The sequence below is a fragment of the Salvelinus sp. IW2-2015 genome, unplaced genomic scaffold (assembly GCF_002910315.2).
Source record: "Salvelinus sp. IW2-2015 unplaced genomic scaffold, ASM291031v2 Un_scaffold2000, whole genome shotgun sequence".
NCBI classification, from domain to species: domain Eukaryota; kingdom Metazoa; phylum Chordata; class Actinopteri; order Salmoniformes; family Salmonidae; genus Salvelinus; species Salvelinus sp. IW2-2015.
In genome coordinates, this window is record NW_019943350.1 from 108,702 (window position 1) to 126,386 (window position 17,685).

At 43.3% G+C, this 17,685-nt stretch overlaps 1 long non-coding RNA gene and 1 pseudogene across 1 annotated transcript; both read left to right on the top strand.

The window, feature by feature from the left end:
* Positions 1–12,360, top strand: part of LOC112072683 (cytoplasmic polyadenylation element-binding protein 4-like) — a 21,965-nt pseudogene extending 9,605 nt beyond the window's left edge.
* Positions 12,361–12,769: 409 nt separating this feature from the next.
* Positions 12,770–14,744, top strand: LOC112072684 (uncharacterized). Its single transcript, XR_002894367.2, has 3 exons — positions 12,770–13,621; positions 13,953–14,065; positions 14,279–14,744. It is a non-coding gene; the product is annotated as an uncharacterized lncRNA (long non-coding RNA).
* Positions 14,745–17,685: the final 2,941 nt, after the last annotated feature.

Sequence of the window (17,685 nt, forward strand, 5' to 3'; positions counted from 1 at the left end):
AAGTCTGCTTCATCCTTGGGAGCAATTTCCAAACGCCTGAAGTTACCACGTGTTCTGTCTCCTAGAGATCAACGTACTTTGGTGTGAAAAGTGCAAATCAATCCCAGAACAACAGCGAAGGACCTTGTGAAGATGCTGGAGGAATCAGGTRCAAAAGTATCWATATCCACAGTAAAACGAGTCCTATATCRACATAACCTGAAAGGCCGCTCAGCAAGGAAAAAGCCACTGCTCCAAAACCGCCATTAAAAAAGCCAGACTACGGTTTGCAACTGCACATGGGGACAAAGATGATACTTTTTGGAGAAATGTCCTCTGGTGTGATGAAACAAAAATAGAACTGTTTAACCATAATGACCATCGTTATGTTTGGAGGAACAAGGGGGAGGCTTGCAAGCCGAAGGTCACTATCCCAACCGTGAAGAACGGGGGTGGCAGCATCATGTTGTGGAGCTGCTTTGCTGCAGGAGGGACTGGTGCACTTCAGAAAATAGATGGCTTCATGAAGAAGGAAAGTTATGTGGACATACTGAAACAACATCTCAAGATATCAGTCAGGAAGTTAAAGCTTGGTYGCAAATGGGTCTTCCAAATGGACAATGACCCCAAGCATACTTCCAAAGTTGTGGCAAAATGGCTTAAGGACAAGAAAGTCAAGTTATTGGAGTGGCCATCACAAAGCCCTGACCTCAATCCTATAGAAAATTTGTGGGCAGAACTGAAAAAGCGTGTGTGAGCAAGGAGGCTTACAAACCTGACTCAGTTACACCAGCTCTCTCAGGAGGAATGGGCCAAAATTCACCCAACTTATTTTCGGAAGCTTGTGGAAGGCTACCCGGAACGTTTGACCCAAGCTGAACAATTTAAAGGCAATGCTACCAAATACTAATTGAGTGTATGTAAACTTCTGACCCACTGGGAATGTGATGAAAGATATAAAAGCGGAAATAAATCATTCTCTCTACTATTATTGACATTTCACATTCTTAAAATAAAGTGGTGATCCTAACTGACCTAAGACGGAATATTTACTGGTATTAAGTGTCAGGATTGTGAAACTGATTTTAAATGTATTTTGCTAAGGTGAATAGTAAACTTCAGACTACAACTGTATATTGCACACCTCATACCTGTTCAAATCAAATCAAGTTTATTTTATATAGCCCTTCGTACATCAGCTAATATCTCGAAGTGCTGTACAGACACCCAGCCTAAAACCCCAAACAGCAAGCAATGCAGCTGTAGAAGCACGGTGGCTAGGAAAAACTCCCTAGAAAGGCCAAAACCTAGGAAGAAACCTAGAGAGGAACCAGGCTATGAGGGGTGGCCAGTCCTCTTCTGGCTGTGCTGGGTGGAGATTATAACAGAACTATGCCAAGATGTTCAAAATGTTCATAAGTGACAAGCATGGTCAAATAATAATCATGAATAATTTTCAGTTGGCTTTTCATAGCCGATCATCAAGAGTTGAAAATAGCAGGTCCGGGACAGGTGGCGGTTCCATAACCGTTAAGACCGGATGTCCCAAAGGCCTCAGACTGATGAGTAGAGAGTAGATTAACCATATTCATTTAACAGCCTACAATGAACTAGTCAATGATTTCTTTAATTTCAATGTTTTGCCAAACTCCAATAGTGCTTGATTTAGTTGCTTATGATATAATTTATTTGCGACTGCAGGCTGTAATCCAGCTAATGCTCTTGATGTCTATTGAGCCATAAAATAAACTCTATCGTGCGCTTCAATGGTACAATCACATGGTAATATCCCACTTGTACTAATATTATATAATATTGTCCTATCTTCCAGGTGCCCTCTCAGAAGTATCCTCGTAATAACTCTGGGTTCAACCAAAAGGCCTGGATGGAAGACAGCATGAGTCGCACTGACAACTTCCCTTTCCAGGTGAGAGAAGGGGTGAGCAAACTGTAGAGAAAATATATTTATCCACCCTTATAGGACAATGAAAAAATTGACTTGAAACATGCTTCTATATTGTTAAAACCAACACGTGCAGCTTTGTAAAGGCATTTTTGATGAAGTGTCAGAGACAAATTATATGTTCTGATATGTGTAATACAGTACACATCAAAGTAAATGASAAGAGCAAATATGATCTAGTTACTAGTAAGTAGAGCATCTGATAACATCAATGACAATTAGGCCAACAACTTGTTTCTTGATGAAATTCACAGTAACTATTGTTGTATATGTAGTCTTATAGATCTGTGAATGTGGTGGTAAGCGTATGCCATGAAGAGGCCTAATCCGGTAATCAGAGTTCACCCAAAATAGCACCATACTCCTTGTTTAGTGCACTACTTTAAACCAGAGCCTGGTCAAAGGTAGTGCACTATACAGGGAATTGGGTGCCATTTGGTACGGAAAACTTCAGCTTTCTTCTTTTCGTTAGAGATGCAGCACGTTAAATACGGAAACCCCAGCCTCCTCCTGTTGTTGTTTGAGATGCCACAACGCCTGTATGATAAATGTTGACATACTGTCATCTCACTTCTGCAGGCTTTGGCCCTGTTTGAATACATAAAGAAGGCCCTGTTTGAATACATAAAGAAGGCCCTGTTTGAATACATAAAGAAGGCCCTGTTTGAATACATAAAGAAGGCCCTGTTTGAATACATAAAGAAGGCCCTGTTTGAATACATAAAGAAGGCCCTGTTTGAATACATAAAGAAGGCCCTGTTTGAATACATCCTTTCTTCTTTGAGGTAAACGCAGATCTGACATGACCTGGATTGGCTAAAGCAGTAGGGTGTAAGTCTAGCTTTAGCGTTCCAGTCACACACAGATCGGTGATTACTTCAAGGAAGGGATTATTTGAAAAGCATTCTGTGTCTATCTACAGAGACAGGGGCATGTGATACAAAAGCTGTAGATGGCCTACATCTGGAGATATCTCTCTAGAATCACATAAATACATTTTGGTGGTATTTTATTGGATAAGCGTCACCACAGAACGTCTCCGTGGATGTGTAACTGTTTAGGTCTAAAGTACCAGGACAACATAGTTCTCATCTATACACAAAGCAAAACTGTCAAGGGTCTAGATTAGAACCTACCACGGGTTCTCGCGTCAGAATGGTTCTGTGTTCCTGTTCTTAGAACACCGCAGGCTAATCATCGTGTTCCCTGTCTCTGTGTGTCTCTCAGCAGGAGAGAACCCGTTCCTTTGATGGCTTCAGCATGCACTCTCTGGAGAACAGTCTGATTGATATTATGAGGGCTGAACAGGATTCTTTGAAAGGTGGGTTTCTCTGTTTCTCGCAGTATGAAGAAACACCCTGGGTCAGTATTCACAAAGCGTCTCAGAATTAGAGTGCTGTTCTTGAATGAGTTTTTTTCCTTTAGAAAAATAATGAATATGATTATATGTACAAGGGGGACCTGATCCTAGATGCTTTGAATATAGGCCCTGGTATTCTGTAATACTCCACAAACAATGAGGAAATATTTGCTGAATATACAGTAATGGCATATTTTCAATTTAGAGACAGAAGATTGATTTCATGTAATTCTGACCGGTTGGTAAAATGTCCAGCTGCGCTAGTGCAGGATGGAGGTGAAACGGCTCTACTCCGTCTAAACCTGCTCAATCACACACGCTTACCTGTTTAAGTACTACTATGCTGCCACTTTGATCCATGCTCCACTCTCCATTCTCTCCACCACCATGAATTAAACATTTGGGTTACGTTTTGTCGCATACCATCTCTGAAGACATGTTTTATAGCCAAGACCCTGACTGCTCTTCAGAAGGAGTTTGTCTCTTAATTTATGGCCAGTCCATCACTTATTTCCCCTCTCTGATTATGTATCGCTATCTGTTGGCTGTTAAGTCAGAGTTCTCTGGATGCTTTGATGGTTCTGCTGCTCATCTCAATTCTCATTCTCCTCAGTACATCACAGAACAGCTACAGTTGTTGAAATGTGGTGGCTATATGGAGTGAGAAGGCAAAATAAATGCATATTCTAACTGACTTCGGTCTCTTCTTCTCCAGGTCGCTATGGTTTCTCTCACCAGGCCGGAGATGGGTCTTTGCCCATGAATGGTATGGAAATGTTAGATTTTGCCTCAATACAATAAAGTGTATAGCTTAGTTCAGCCATTCACAGTACAGGTAGTCAATTGGATGCAAGTTGTTCATGGAGTGTACATTATTTTATAACCCTGTGCTGTTAAGAGTTGGTATGAAGGCTGTTGTCTCTTGTTTTACATGCAGCTAGGAGCTATGGCAGACGACGAGGTAAAGCCAAACCCAAAATGTCTTCATGTTTTAGCCTAAGTCATGTCATTATTTGCAAAGCGGCCATTACACAGTACATGCTGTCTGGTTTGGCCCCTCTGTGTCTAAAATGGTGGAATAGGGTGCCATTTTCAGATGCAACTTGTCTGTGTTTACCTCTTAAACGCTGACTGTTCACTAGTCCCCGACTGAACCTGCAGAGGAAGACTTCAAGTCCCCAGGGAGGATTTGAAATGAATATAATAAAACAATCATCTTAATTCTAAAAATACTATACTGCTCAAAAAAATAAAGGGAACACTTAAACAACACAATGTAACTCCAAGTCAATCACACTTCTGTGAAATCAAACTGTCCACTTAGGATAGCAACACTGATGACAATAATTTCACATGCTGTTGTGCAAATGGAATAGACAACAGGTGGAAATTATAGGCAATTAGCAAGACACCCCCAAAAAGGAGTGGTTCTGCAGGTGGTGACCACAGACCACTTCTCAGTTCCTATGCTTCCTGGCTGATGTTTTGGTCACTTTTGAATGCTGGCGGTGCTTTCACTCTAGTGGTAGCATGAGACGGAGTCTACAACCCACACAAGTGGCTCAGGTAGTGCAGCTCATCCAGGATGGCACATCAATGCGAGCTGTGGCAAGAAGGTTTGCTGTGTCTGTCAGCAGTGTCCAGAGCATGGAGGCGTACCAGGAGACAGGCCAGTACATCAGGAGACGTGGAGGAGGCCGTAGGAGGGCAACAAACCCAGCAGCAGGACCGCTACCTCCGCCTTTGTGCAAGAGGAGCACTGCCAGAGCCCGCAAATGACCTCCAGCAAGGCCACAAATGTGCATGTGTCTGCTCAAATGGTCAGAAACATACTCCATGAGGGTATGAGGGCCCGACGTCCACAGGTGGGGTTGGGCTTACAGCCCAACACCGTGCAGGACGTTTGGCATTTGCCAGAGAACACCAAGATTGGCAAATTCCGCCACTGGCGCCCTGTGCTCTTCACAGATGAAAGCAGGTTCACACTGAGCACATAGGCACATGTGACAGAGTCTGGAGACGCCGTGGAGAACGTTCTGCTGCCTGCAACATCCTCCAGCATGACCGGTTTGGCAGTGGGTCAGTGGTGGGGTGGCATTTCTTTGGGGGCCGCACAGCCCTCCATGTGCTCGCCAGAGGTAGCCTGACTGCCATTAGGTACCGAGATGAGATCCTCAGACCCCTTGTGAGACCATATGCTGGTGCGGTTGGCCCGGGTTCCTCCTAATGCAAGACAATGCTAGACCTCATGTGGCTGGAGTGTGTCAGCAGTTCCTGCAGGAGGAAGGCATTGATGCTATGGACTGGCCCGACCGTTCCCCAGACCTGAATCCAATTGAGCACATCTGGGACATCATGTCTCGCTCCATCCACCAACGCCACGTTGCACCACAGACTGTCCAGGAGTTGGCGGATGCTTTAGTCCAGGTCTGGGAGGAGATCCCTCAGGAGACCATCCGCCACCTCATCAGGAGCGTGCCCAGGCGTTGTAGGGAGGTCATACAGGCACGTGGAGGCCACACACACTACTGAGCCTCATTTTGACTTGTTTTAAGGACATTACATCAGTTGGATCAGCCTGTAGTGTGGTTTTCCACTTTAATTTTGAGTGTGACTCCAAATCCAGACCTCCATGGGTTGATATTTGATTTCCATTGATCATTTTTGTGTGATTTTGTTGTCAGCACATTCAACTATGTAAAGAAAAAAGTATTTAATAAGAATATTTMATTCATTCAGATCTAGGATGTGTTATTTTAGTATTCCCTTCATTTTTTTGAGCAGTGTATAAATCATTTAAGAACTTCCGTGTAGATTGTGGCCTACTGCTCTGTGTTGCTTTATATACTTAACATGGTGAAGTGTTGAAATGGATTTCCAGGTTGTCATTATTGCAGTTGTGCTGACCGTCACAGATTGCTATATTAATAACCTTCAACACGTGTTTGTTGTGAAATCTGATCATATGTACAGCGCAATAGCAAAAAAGATGAGCTGACATGATTGTCGGGTGCCTGTTTCCTGCTGGGTTGTTATGACCTGGCTGTGGTGGCTTGTCACTAGACTTTACCAAAACATCAAATCTTGTAAGCGCTTGCGGAAATCATGATTGGTTTCATGATCATGGTTATCTTTTGTCTTCATCACAATGAAAAATTGCTTTATTTGAGTTAATTTGATTTCAATCAATGTACTGCAATTTTATTGTAGGTGTATTTATTTGGGTACAATCTTACCCTTTTTTGACGACCGAGTCAAACAGAGCTGAGCCAAGCTCTACTGAGCTGGCCTGGTTAAATCCAAGCTCTACTGAGCTGGCCTGGTTAAATCCAAGCTCTACTGAGCTGGCCTGGTTAAATCCAAGCTCTACTGAGCTGGCCTGGTTAATCCAAGCTCTACTGAGCTGGCCTGGTTAAATCCAAGCTCTACTGAGCTGGCCTGGTTAAATCCAAGCTCTACTGAGCTGGCCTGGTTAAATCCAAGCTCTACTGAGCTGGCCTGGTTAGATCCAAGCTCTACTGAGCTGGCCTGGTTAAATCCAAGCTCTACTGAGCTGGCCTGGTTAAATCCAAGCTCTACTGAGCTGGCCTGGTTAAACATCCACAATAGTTGTTGGAAAGGACAATGTGAAAATGAATTATCGGAGCCAGCACACTGGTTTGAAAATAAATATAACCACAAATAGGTGCTAAGTGGCATAAAAATGTCCAGGCACTCGTGTTTGGTTTGAAAGTTAAAAAGCCTTTAATGTATGGGACATTTTAAATACTTCAATGTATAGCAGCTTACGTCTTCATCAGGGTGTCGGGGTTAGTACGGTTTGGGTTGGCAACATGGTGTGAAATAAGTCCAGGGTGTCGGGGTTAGTACGGTTTGGGTTGGCAACATGGTGTGAAATAAGTATCTCTACCGATCTATCTCTCTGCCCTCCAGGTCACTCTAACCTGTTCCCCATGGAGGACGAGCGGTCCTTCGGAGAGGACGAGTCAGGTGACCAGGGACTTCCTGGTTTAGGATCCGCCCACTGTTTCCCGCACCTGAACGGAGAGCGAGTGGAGAGATACTCACGCAAGGTGTTTGTGGGAGGACTGCCCCCCGATATAGACGAAGGTATTGATCAATGAACAGAATAATACACCTTCTACAATGTAGTTCTGAGTTAGAGACGATGAGAGGCGTCTGTTTTCTATGTTAATGGGTCCCGACATGTGATGTCAGAGGCTTGAAGGCTGTGTGCTACAACTACAGGGCCCTGAAGAGCCTGTGTAGCTGACTAGCTTTGACTCTTTCATTCTCAGATGAGATCACCGCCAGTTTCCGCCGGTTCGGTCACCTGTTTGTCGATTGGCCCCACAAGGCTGAGAGCAAGTCCTATTTCCCACCCAAAGGTGAGTCTGATATGGTCACATTGGCCAGGAAATACTAGGGGCCCCAGGAATGACGGGGACACTCGGGGGCCCTAGGAATGACGGGGGCCCTAGGAATGACGGGGACACTCGGGGGCCCTAGGAATGACGGGGGCCCTAGGAATAACGGGGACACTCGGGGGCCCTAGGAATGACGGGGACACTCGGGGGGCCCTAGGAATGACGGGGACACTCGGGGGGCCCTAGGAATGACGGGGACACTCGGGGGGCCCTAGGAATGACGGGAACTAGATGAAGGTCATGAGAGTACTGAGCTCTTTCTTTCCCTCTAGGTTATGCATTCTTACTGTTCCAAGACGAGAGCTCTGTCCAGGCTCTGATCGATGCCTGTATCGAGGAGGATGGCAAGCTCTACCTCTGTGTCTCCAGCCCCACCATCAAGGACAAGCCTGTGAGTGGAGCTTTACGTGTCTGTCTGTGTGTGACACACGAGCCAGTCAGTCTTGGTGGGAGTTGTCTGTCCTACTTGTCAGTCTAGCACTGCTGGTAAATAGTTGTGAGATCTCCCCACTCCACTCACCTAGTTCAGCCCTGCCCACTCCACTCACCTAGTTCAGCCCTGCCCACTCCACTCACCTAGTTCAGCCCTGCCCACTCCACTCACCTAGTTCAGCCCTGCCCACTCCACTCACCTAGTTCACATCTAGTTGTATGGACTTTGAAAGAGTTACAAATGTTATATGACATTTGTTAGCATTTTCTAGATGTTATATGGGTGTTATCTGAATGTTGTCTGGCCGTTCCTCTAGGTCCAGATCCGTCCCTGGAACCTGAACGACAGTGACTTTGTGATGGACGGCTCTCAGCCTCTGGACCCGAGGAAGACCATCTTCGTAGGAGGGGTGCCACGTCCTCTACGCGCAGGTACTGGACTGTGATTCTGTGTGTGTGTATGAGAGAGAGACTGAGCTACAGTAATGCCTAGGCTTTAGCTCAGCAGGCTAACACTGTCTGGCGTGACAGACCCAGTCAGCCACATCATCAACCTATATGTGTTACTGTTCCAGTGGAGCTGGCCATGATAATGGATCGTCTGTATGGAGGAGTGTGTTACGCTGGCATCGACACAGACCCTGAGCTGAAGTACCCTAAAGGAGCGGGCCGTGTGGCCTTCTCCAATCAGCAGAGCTACATCGCTGCTATTAGCGCTCGATTCGTTCAGCTGCAGCACGGCGAGATCGACAAACGGGTGAGTCASTCTGGTMTTTGGTAGTTTAGCGGAGCCACATACGCTGTGCATTTTGTCAAGGAGAAAAACCATAGATGCCTCACACGAACAATAGCTAAGCTACAAAATGGCGCTGGCTCTGAGCTTTTCCCTTCTGGTTTCTCTCATGTCCCATTCCATCTGGGTATGTTTCATCTCCTCTTTCTCCTTCTGTCCTCCCCCTCTTCCCCAGGTGGAAGTGAAGCCATACGTGCTGGATGACCAGCTGTGTGATGAGTGCCAGGGGACACGCTGTGGGGGAAAGTTCGCTCCCTTCTTCTGCGCTAACGTCACCTGTCTCCAGTACTACTGCGAGTACTGCTGGGCAGCCATACACTCCCGTGCCGGACGAGAGTTCCACAAGCCACTGGTCAAGGAGGGGGGAGACCGGCCCCGACACATATCCTTCAGGTGGAATTAGGGAGGGAGGGAGGGTGACGGGCTATGTTGTAGAAAATAAATGCACTTTTCTTTTTGCTGGTTCCTATTTAGTTTCAAAATGAAAAAAGAAACTTAAAAGCTTAATTTAATCTTTATTTTTTTAATCAGACTTTCTTCTAAGACAAGTAAATGCTAAGAAGAAGTAAAACGAAGTGAAAGAAATCCCGTTTTGAATTTAAGTTAAGGTGTGCATGAGTACTTGGATGCATTATTAGATACGAGAAGAAGTGTTTCTTCTGACTTGACTGTACTTTCTTTTCTCATTAGCTGGCGAAGCTGCTTACATTTGTTGTCAAGAGTAACATATATAACATTTGAGTGAGCTATGTGCTGCACCTCAATCAGTATATTAACTAGAACAGTTGCGTTTTAAAGGGTGCACTTATTTTGTTACTTTACGCATGCAGGATTAGATTAATAATTGTATCGTTAACCAAAGGTTGAGAGCAACTGGTCAGGTTAAAGTTCAATAGTCAAAGAAATCCACTGCAGTAGGGCAGACAGACTGACAATTCCCTTCATCATAAATAAACTGTTCAGAGTACATACAGGATTATTTCAGAAAAAAATGATCCCCTCGGTATCGGGCCTGACATCGATTACTGGTATGTGTTTCTAGATCATGGTTTAAATTGACGCATTGTAGCCAAAATGGGCAAACCAAAGATTGGCCTAAAAACAAGTGATCAAAGCCAGTTGATTATCTGAGGGGTTTAAGGACTATAAGACTCCATTTTCAGGTTCAGGAGGTCAGTAAGGCTAGTGCCGTTAAGTTGTGAAATTGAGAGGGGAGAAAGTCTTTGGAAAGACACCTTCAGCTGATAAAGACTACAGCCCTAGCTATCTAGGCAGGGCTCCGGTATTGGCAGTAGTATTAGCTCACTATATATTGTCAGGGATATTAGCACTGGACGCTAACATGCTAATGTTGTAGTACTAGTAGGAATGCACAGTACAGTGGTAGCTAGCTACAGTGTTCCCTGAGTGACTCATAGTATGCAGCCTGGTACTATGTGCTTAAGTGTTAACCAACTCCTCTGGCTATCGTTGTCCAGCCAATTAAAACGGAGAGGAGTTGGCTGAAGCACAGACAGACAGGACTACCAGCCTAGTCTCATGGTGATCTGACGCACTCTCTCCCATGACTGGAGTGTAGAGGAAGTAGATCCGAGCTGTGGCGAATGGATTCGCTAGTGGATTCTAGCTGTGGAGGATGAATACGTTAGTTGGACACTCTTTGAAGAACTTGCTGTCACAGAGATAAAGATATTATTTTATACATGGCCTGCTGATTTTTGTACAGTGTTTTCTAGCTGATTATTTTGTCATGAACATATATAAATTTATTATGCACTACTTTTCTAAATATTTTTTTCAATAGTCATTTTAGGCACATTTTTCACAAGATGGGATAACTCCTTTTGCAATACCTCATTTTTTTCACTTGGTGAGAAATAATTTTGTACCTTTGTTACTAAGAGATCTGCATTTATGGTAAAAGTTAATTTAAAAAATAAAAAATGAATGATATTAATATAATTTTCAATTTAGCTTTTTATATATTTAAGTGCTGGTAAATGTTAAATTGTCTGGTGTGATTGTGTAGAGAAAAGAAAAAGAGTTAGCCAATCATGTACAGTACAGACTTCTCTTTCATAATAATAAACCATAAGTACTGGATCTTAAGGCATGACAAGACCTTTCTAAACTTATTTTGATAGTCTTGAAACATATATTCAGCTTGTAGTGGGTAAGGAAAATCTTGGGGAAATGTTTTGGCTTGGGTGGATGAGTGAACCCTTGTTCCCTTGTATCATCAGTGAATGATGACAGGTGTTCTAAAAACTATTTAGATTCTCATTCTGGAACTACCTGAAGGTTCCAGAATGTACCAGTTATTCTAGGCATGCATGACGTAATACAGAATAACAACATGACTATTGACTAGTGTTAATGAAGAAAACTATTGTAATGCACTAGATCTCTCTTTGTTTTATTTTTGTATGAGTTTTGAAGTTCTCTTTCAGATCACCTATCTATCCTCTCTTTCTCACCTAAAGTCTGCCTCCCTCACAGACAGACCTGCTGTACATGCAGGATACCACATGAGTTTAGCCATGTAGAAGACACTTGTTCCTAAAGAGACTTGATCACTCCACCCCTGTGATGTGGCATGCTTTGGGACATAGACTTGAATGTGATTCATGTTGCAAGTTAACGTTGAGCCCTGATGTGCAATACTTCTTCTTTCCTAAAACAGTTTCTCTCTTTCTGCAATGTAAATCATTTAAACCCATATAAACCATGTAAACATTAAAACAGGATTATTTTCTCAGTCTACTATTGTTCATGCTGGTGTCTGCAAAGTAAAACAAAAAGATACTTTCTACTAATATATAACTGAATTTATTTTTAAACATTATTTTGTGCTTATTCAATTATTTTGCTACTACCATGCTACTGTGATTAAGAAAACATTGTATATACTAAGTTGATAACGTATTTAGCATTTGTTATATTTTCAATTGAAATGTAAAACTATCATTTGGATCAGATTTGTATATTTTTTGGGGTGATGTGTTGAACTTGTTGATGTCTAGGTTTTCTAATTGCTGTTTGTGTGCCACATTCAGAGGAATAATGTCTGTTAGTATTACTTGATTGCGAAACATGTCAATAGTTTTTAATGGTATGTTGGGAAGGTTGTATTTATTGATATACCTTTTTTACTTGAGACATCATCTTGATTTTTATTATGGTCATTTCGCATTTATAAGTTCCAATTTGTATATTTCTCCCCCCCCCGGTTATGTTATGTGGTAACAGATGTCAGTTTTATAGTTGGTTTGTAGAACTGAAGTAAAAATCAAGATCTAAAGTCATATAATCATCTGCAGCCAACTATTTCTAACTGTATGCATACAACATTTGAAGTATTTGTAATGTGAGATGTTGAAAGAATAAAACTCAGCTGTGAGGAGAACAGGGGTTGAAGTCAATTTCTTGAGGAAAGCAAGGCGTGTATGCTGCTAGGTTTGTACATGAAAAGGAAAACGCACAGGTTCTTTTTTCAGTACATTCCTTTTGAACCCTGCACCCAAATAAACTATTGACTCAAACACTCCAATTTCTCATTATGTTGCTAAAAGTGGACATAACTCCCCTCCATGGATTTAAACCCACTGGATTGGTATAAATATTGTTACACCATTCCTTTTTAATCCATGATGGGGAGTGAGTAAGTGCACACTTCATGCAGAAGATTGTCCCTCCTTACAAGACCAGTCTTTCTACATTGTTTTGTTCCTCTTTTGATTTGTGTGAACGGTGTTGTGACCCTTGTTAAATGGGTAGAATATTGGACCACAACCGTTGAGTGCAGCTGTGTGTGACCGAGACCAAGGAGGAGGTTTCTGACACAAATTATAGATGCAGGCAGATCCAATTCTCCAGCCCGGACCTTTGGCTCCTGATACGAACAACGACGGATACCTAGAGGGTTGAAAGTGGACTCAGCAGGCCACTGCACTATGTGCTATTTCATGTCAGAAAAAGAAAGCAACGCCATCAACTGGCGAAGAGAAGCCATTGTAATGCCGCAGGCAAATCTTTTATTTTCATCAATCCATTTGGCCGGCAGTGGCAAATTGTACTGCTCTTTTGGTCAATGAGTGACAACACTAATGTTCACAAAATAAGTGATTAGCAGCTAAATTGAGAATTAAATAGTGCGTTGTTGCATCTCTAGATTCATGCTTACAGACTGGGCACGTGCAGCTAATCCTAACTGCTCGAGGTAGGTAGGGCACGGGCTCGAGACTGTCCGTTTACTAGCCTAGCTAGCAGCATTTTTTTTAGAGACTAACTTTTGCTAGCTAACTTCAAATTATTGTTGATGAACAGGCATAGAAATAAGATGCCAGGTGCTCAGTTCAAGGCTGTTTACGTGCCAAGTTTTGGATATCAATCCTCACGATGTAGTCAAAAAGATGGACAGCAAATGAATGAGTACTTGATCGAGTTGTCCAGCTCACGGAGAAGACAAGATACGTTGTCAACAAAAAAGATCAAATTAACGAAGTGTAACAGCAAGCCTGCACTGTCCAAGAAGAAACGAAAGGATGAGAGAAGGTCGATGCCTCCACCACGACCCGTGATAGAGAGAATGACAGCTGCCCGAAGTCAAGGTGAAGGAGAGAGATCACAACAACAGAGACGGAGAAGTCCTAGCGTTGAACAAAGATGTAACTACACCAAAATAACGTCATCTAGAATATTGTCAGAATAAGTAGTTAGCTATCAGCAGAATGTTTGTCATGTGATGGTCTAAGTTAGCTAGATAACGTTAAGTTGGGTGCTATGTCAACGGTAGGCTACCCAACTCAACCCTGTTAGAATTCTTTAAAAGTGAATTAATCCATCGTAACTTCCTGGAAGTATTCACTGATTAGAATGAAAAAACATGAATATATGTGGGTCGTTCAGTTTACCTGTCCAATCATGTCTAACCAGTGCTAATTTCAAGGAAGCTAGGAAGGAAGGAATCACTTTTAAATATTTTAAACGGGGCCGCAGCCTCGTTCCTTCCTTGTTCCTCCATGTCCAATACAGGCACTCCTCAGAGCATGATGAATGAAGACCTCTTCACCTTCTACCAGAGAGACAAGCACACATCAACCAACCAACCTGTAAATTTGATGCTGTATTACAAATATGTCTGATTTATTTGTGCGGTTGGGGTCTGTTGCCTCCATTTCCTGGCAGTCTGGCAGCTGTTGAATTGTGTTACCTGTCACAGACCTACCGTTATTAAACTACTGTACTGTCTCTAACCTACAAAGTTTTTATATGATGTTGATGTGGGCTTTGCCATAACTCTGTTACTTCTCTCTCCTCTCCAGCAGTGGGCAGCCAGACAGGCTGTGTTAAGGACCATCGGTAGGATGCTGCAGGAGAACAGGAGCATCAGAGAGAGACTGGTCTCCCTCAGCCATAGCAGTCAAGTTATACATTCAACTCAGTCTGAAGACTAGATTACAATCTGGGAATGATACATAGATTATAGAACTTCTCTTTCCCTCTCAAACTCAGGAATGGAATAGTTTTATTTGTTTCCCTTAAATGTTATGATTTTGTTTTAACCAAGTTTATGGACTACCTGGCAAATGTGCTGATTTAAAATGGAATGAAGATTATTTATGTTACCTGAAACTAAACCTGTACTGTACATCTCCAGCAATCTGTTCCTATAGTTTCCTCTGGTTGAAGAAATAGACTATAGGTTGGTTTTGATGGGGAACACACAGATTTTGACTGTTGTCATGGGGAACGAAGAGTTCTGAATTAAAACAACTTCTTGAGGAGAAAGTGTTGTTAATTTCTGTTATGTCTGGTGAGCTATAACAGGTCAGCCAACCCTCCTGGAGTGCTACTACTGGGTATGAAGGCTGTTGCACCAGCACTTCTTCCTCATGGAGAACCTCACCTCTTTTTCCACTAGAGGGAACTGTCTCTATTTTGTGGGTGTGTGTGGGTGTGTTAGATACTGTACACTCAGCCACCTAACGGTAGAATACACAGGTCAGCCACAGCTCAACTTTCTCAATCAGTGGTTCTCAGTAGAGCCTGGGTGTGTCCAAAATGGYACCTTATTCCCTTTATAGTGCACTACTTATGAACACAGCCCTGTGTGTTTTTGTTTCCTGTTCCTTATTAGTGAATTAACAACCCACAGCCAACATGTGGTTCTGTTTCCTGTTCCTTATTAGTGAATTAACAACCCACAGCCAACGGAGGTAATGGGGAATCATTACAGGTAGAGGTTGAACAGGAGGTAATGTGGAATCAATTACAGGTAGAGGAGAGACATGAGGGTAATTGGGGAATTATTACAGGTAGAGGAAGAGACAGAGGTTAATGGGGAATCATTACAGGTAGAGGAGAGACAGGAGGTAATGGGGAATCATTACAGGTAGAGGAGACATGAGGTAATGGGGGAATCATTACAGGTAGAGGAGAGACAGGAGGTAATGGGGAATCATTACAGGTAGAGGAGAGACAGGAGGTAATGTGGAATCATTACAGGTGAGGAGAGCCAGGAGGTACGGGGAATCATTACAGGTAGAGGAGAGACAGGAGGTAATGGGGAATCATTACAGGTAGAGGAGAGACAGGAGGTAATGGGGAATTATTAGCATGAAGTGGTGAAACACAGGAGAGGTAAATAACCAGAGGCATGTGGTTGTTTAACATTTCCTGCTGAGAAAAATAACTGGGGAGTCCACAAAAGATGCAGAAAAGTCAGGTGTTACCTTTCAGACGACTTATTTTGGCAGTGGAAACCCAGAGGACAAACCATACCCCCCAAAAAAATGTCATTCCTACCACGGGATTTTCAAAGGCTGGCACTTTTATAATAGGTCGAAATCGTGCCCGATTGCAAGTTCCTAAGGGCTTCCACTATATGCAAGAGTCTTTAGAAAGAGTTTCAGGCTGTTTTGAAAAAATGAGCCAGAAATTGTAGCTGTAGTGTTTTCCAAGCGCGTGAATGAGAGCGCGTTCTTTAGTATTTTTCTCTGGTAAAGACATAACGATTCTCTGTCTTACATTTTATCATTTATTTGCGGGTATTAGGGTACCTAAGGTTTGAGTATAAACGTTGATTTGATTATTGGTGGATAAGTTTAATTGGTAACGTTTTGGATTAATTTTGTATGCATTTTGAAGGGGGAAACCGAGTGGATTATTGACTGAAGCGCGCCAGCTAAACTGAGTTATATGGATATAAAGAAGGACATTATCGAAAAAAAGGACCAATTTGTAATGTAACTGGGAACCTTTTGAGTGCCACACAGAAGATTCAAAGGTAGGCATATATTATATCGCTATTCTGACTTTCCCGTGCACAACTCCTGGTTGAAAATGACACGCTGTCCCTAGATAATCACATGGTTTTGCTTTCGCCGTAAAGCTTTTTGAAATCTGGCAGCACGCGGCTGGAATTAAAACAACAAGTTAAGCTTTATATTTTTGATGGTATTGACTTGTGATTTTCATGACATTTTATATTTGTAAGTAATTTTAATTTGAATTGGCGCTCTACAATTTTACCAGGAATTTTTTCGAAATGGGACGGCTTAGCGTCCACCTGATCCGCAAGAAGTGGAAAAATGACTAGCATAGATTAACAGAGAGTACAGCAGTTGTAAAATAGGGGGCTACACAAATACGTCTGGGAAGGCATTTGAACAGATGTTCAGGAGTCTTATGGCTTGGGGTAGATGCTTGTTGTCAAAGCCTCTTGGTTCCTAGACCTTGGGCGCTCCGGTACCAACTTGCCATGCGGTAGCACAGAAGAACAGTCTATGACTGGGTGGCTGAGTATGACAATTTTTAGGGCCAACCTAACAAAATCTATAGAGGTCCTGGATTGCAGAAGCTTGGCCCCAGTGAATGTAACTGGGTCGTACGCATACCCTCTGTAGTGCCTTGCGGTCAGAGGCGAGCAGTTGCCATACCAGGCCAGTGATGCAACCAGTTAGGAATGCTCTTGATGGGCAACTGTAGAACATTTTGAGAATCTGAAGGACCCAATGCCAAATCCTTTAAGTCTCTTAGGGGGAATAGATTTTGTCGTGCACTCTTCACGACTGTCTTGGTGTGCTTTGGACCATGTTCTTTTGTTGGTGCTGTGGACACTAAGGAACTTGACTCTCAAACCTGCTCCAACAACCCCGTGCAATGAGAATGGGGGGCCGAGCTCGGTCTCCTTTTCCTGTAGTCCACAATCAATCTAACTTTGTCTTCGATCATGTTGAGGGAGAGGGTTGTTGTCCTGGCTCCAACACGGCAGGTTCTCGACCTCCTCCTGATAGGCTGTCTCATCGTCATCAGGTGATCAGCGCCTAACCACGTGTGTCACCGCAAACTTAATAAATGGTGTTGGCAGTCGTGCTGGTTGTGCAGTCATGGGGAACGGGAGTACAGGAGGGATCTGAGCATAGCACCGAGGGGCCACCGTGTTGAAGACCAGCCGTGGCGGATGTGTTGTTTACCCTACCCTTAACCTGGGGCGTGGAACCGTCAGGAAATCCAGGATCAGGTTGCAAGAGGGAGGCGTTTGTCCCAAGGTCCTTAGCTTAGTGATGAGCTTTGAGGGCACTATGGTGTTGGAACGCTGAGCTGTAGTCAATGAATAGCAGTCTCACATAGGTTGTTCCTTTTGTCCAGGTGAGAACGGGCAGTGGGTGAGTGCAATAGAGATTGCATCATCTGTGGATCTGTTGGGCACGGTATGCAAATTGAGGTG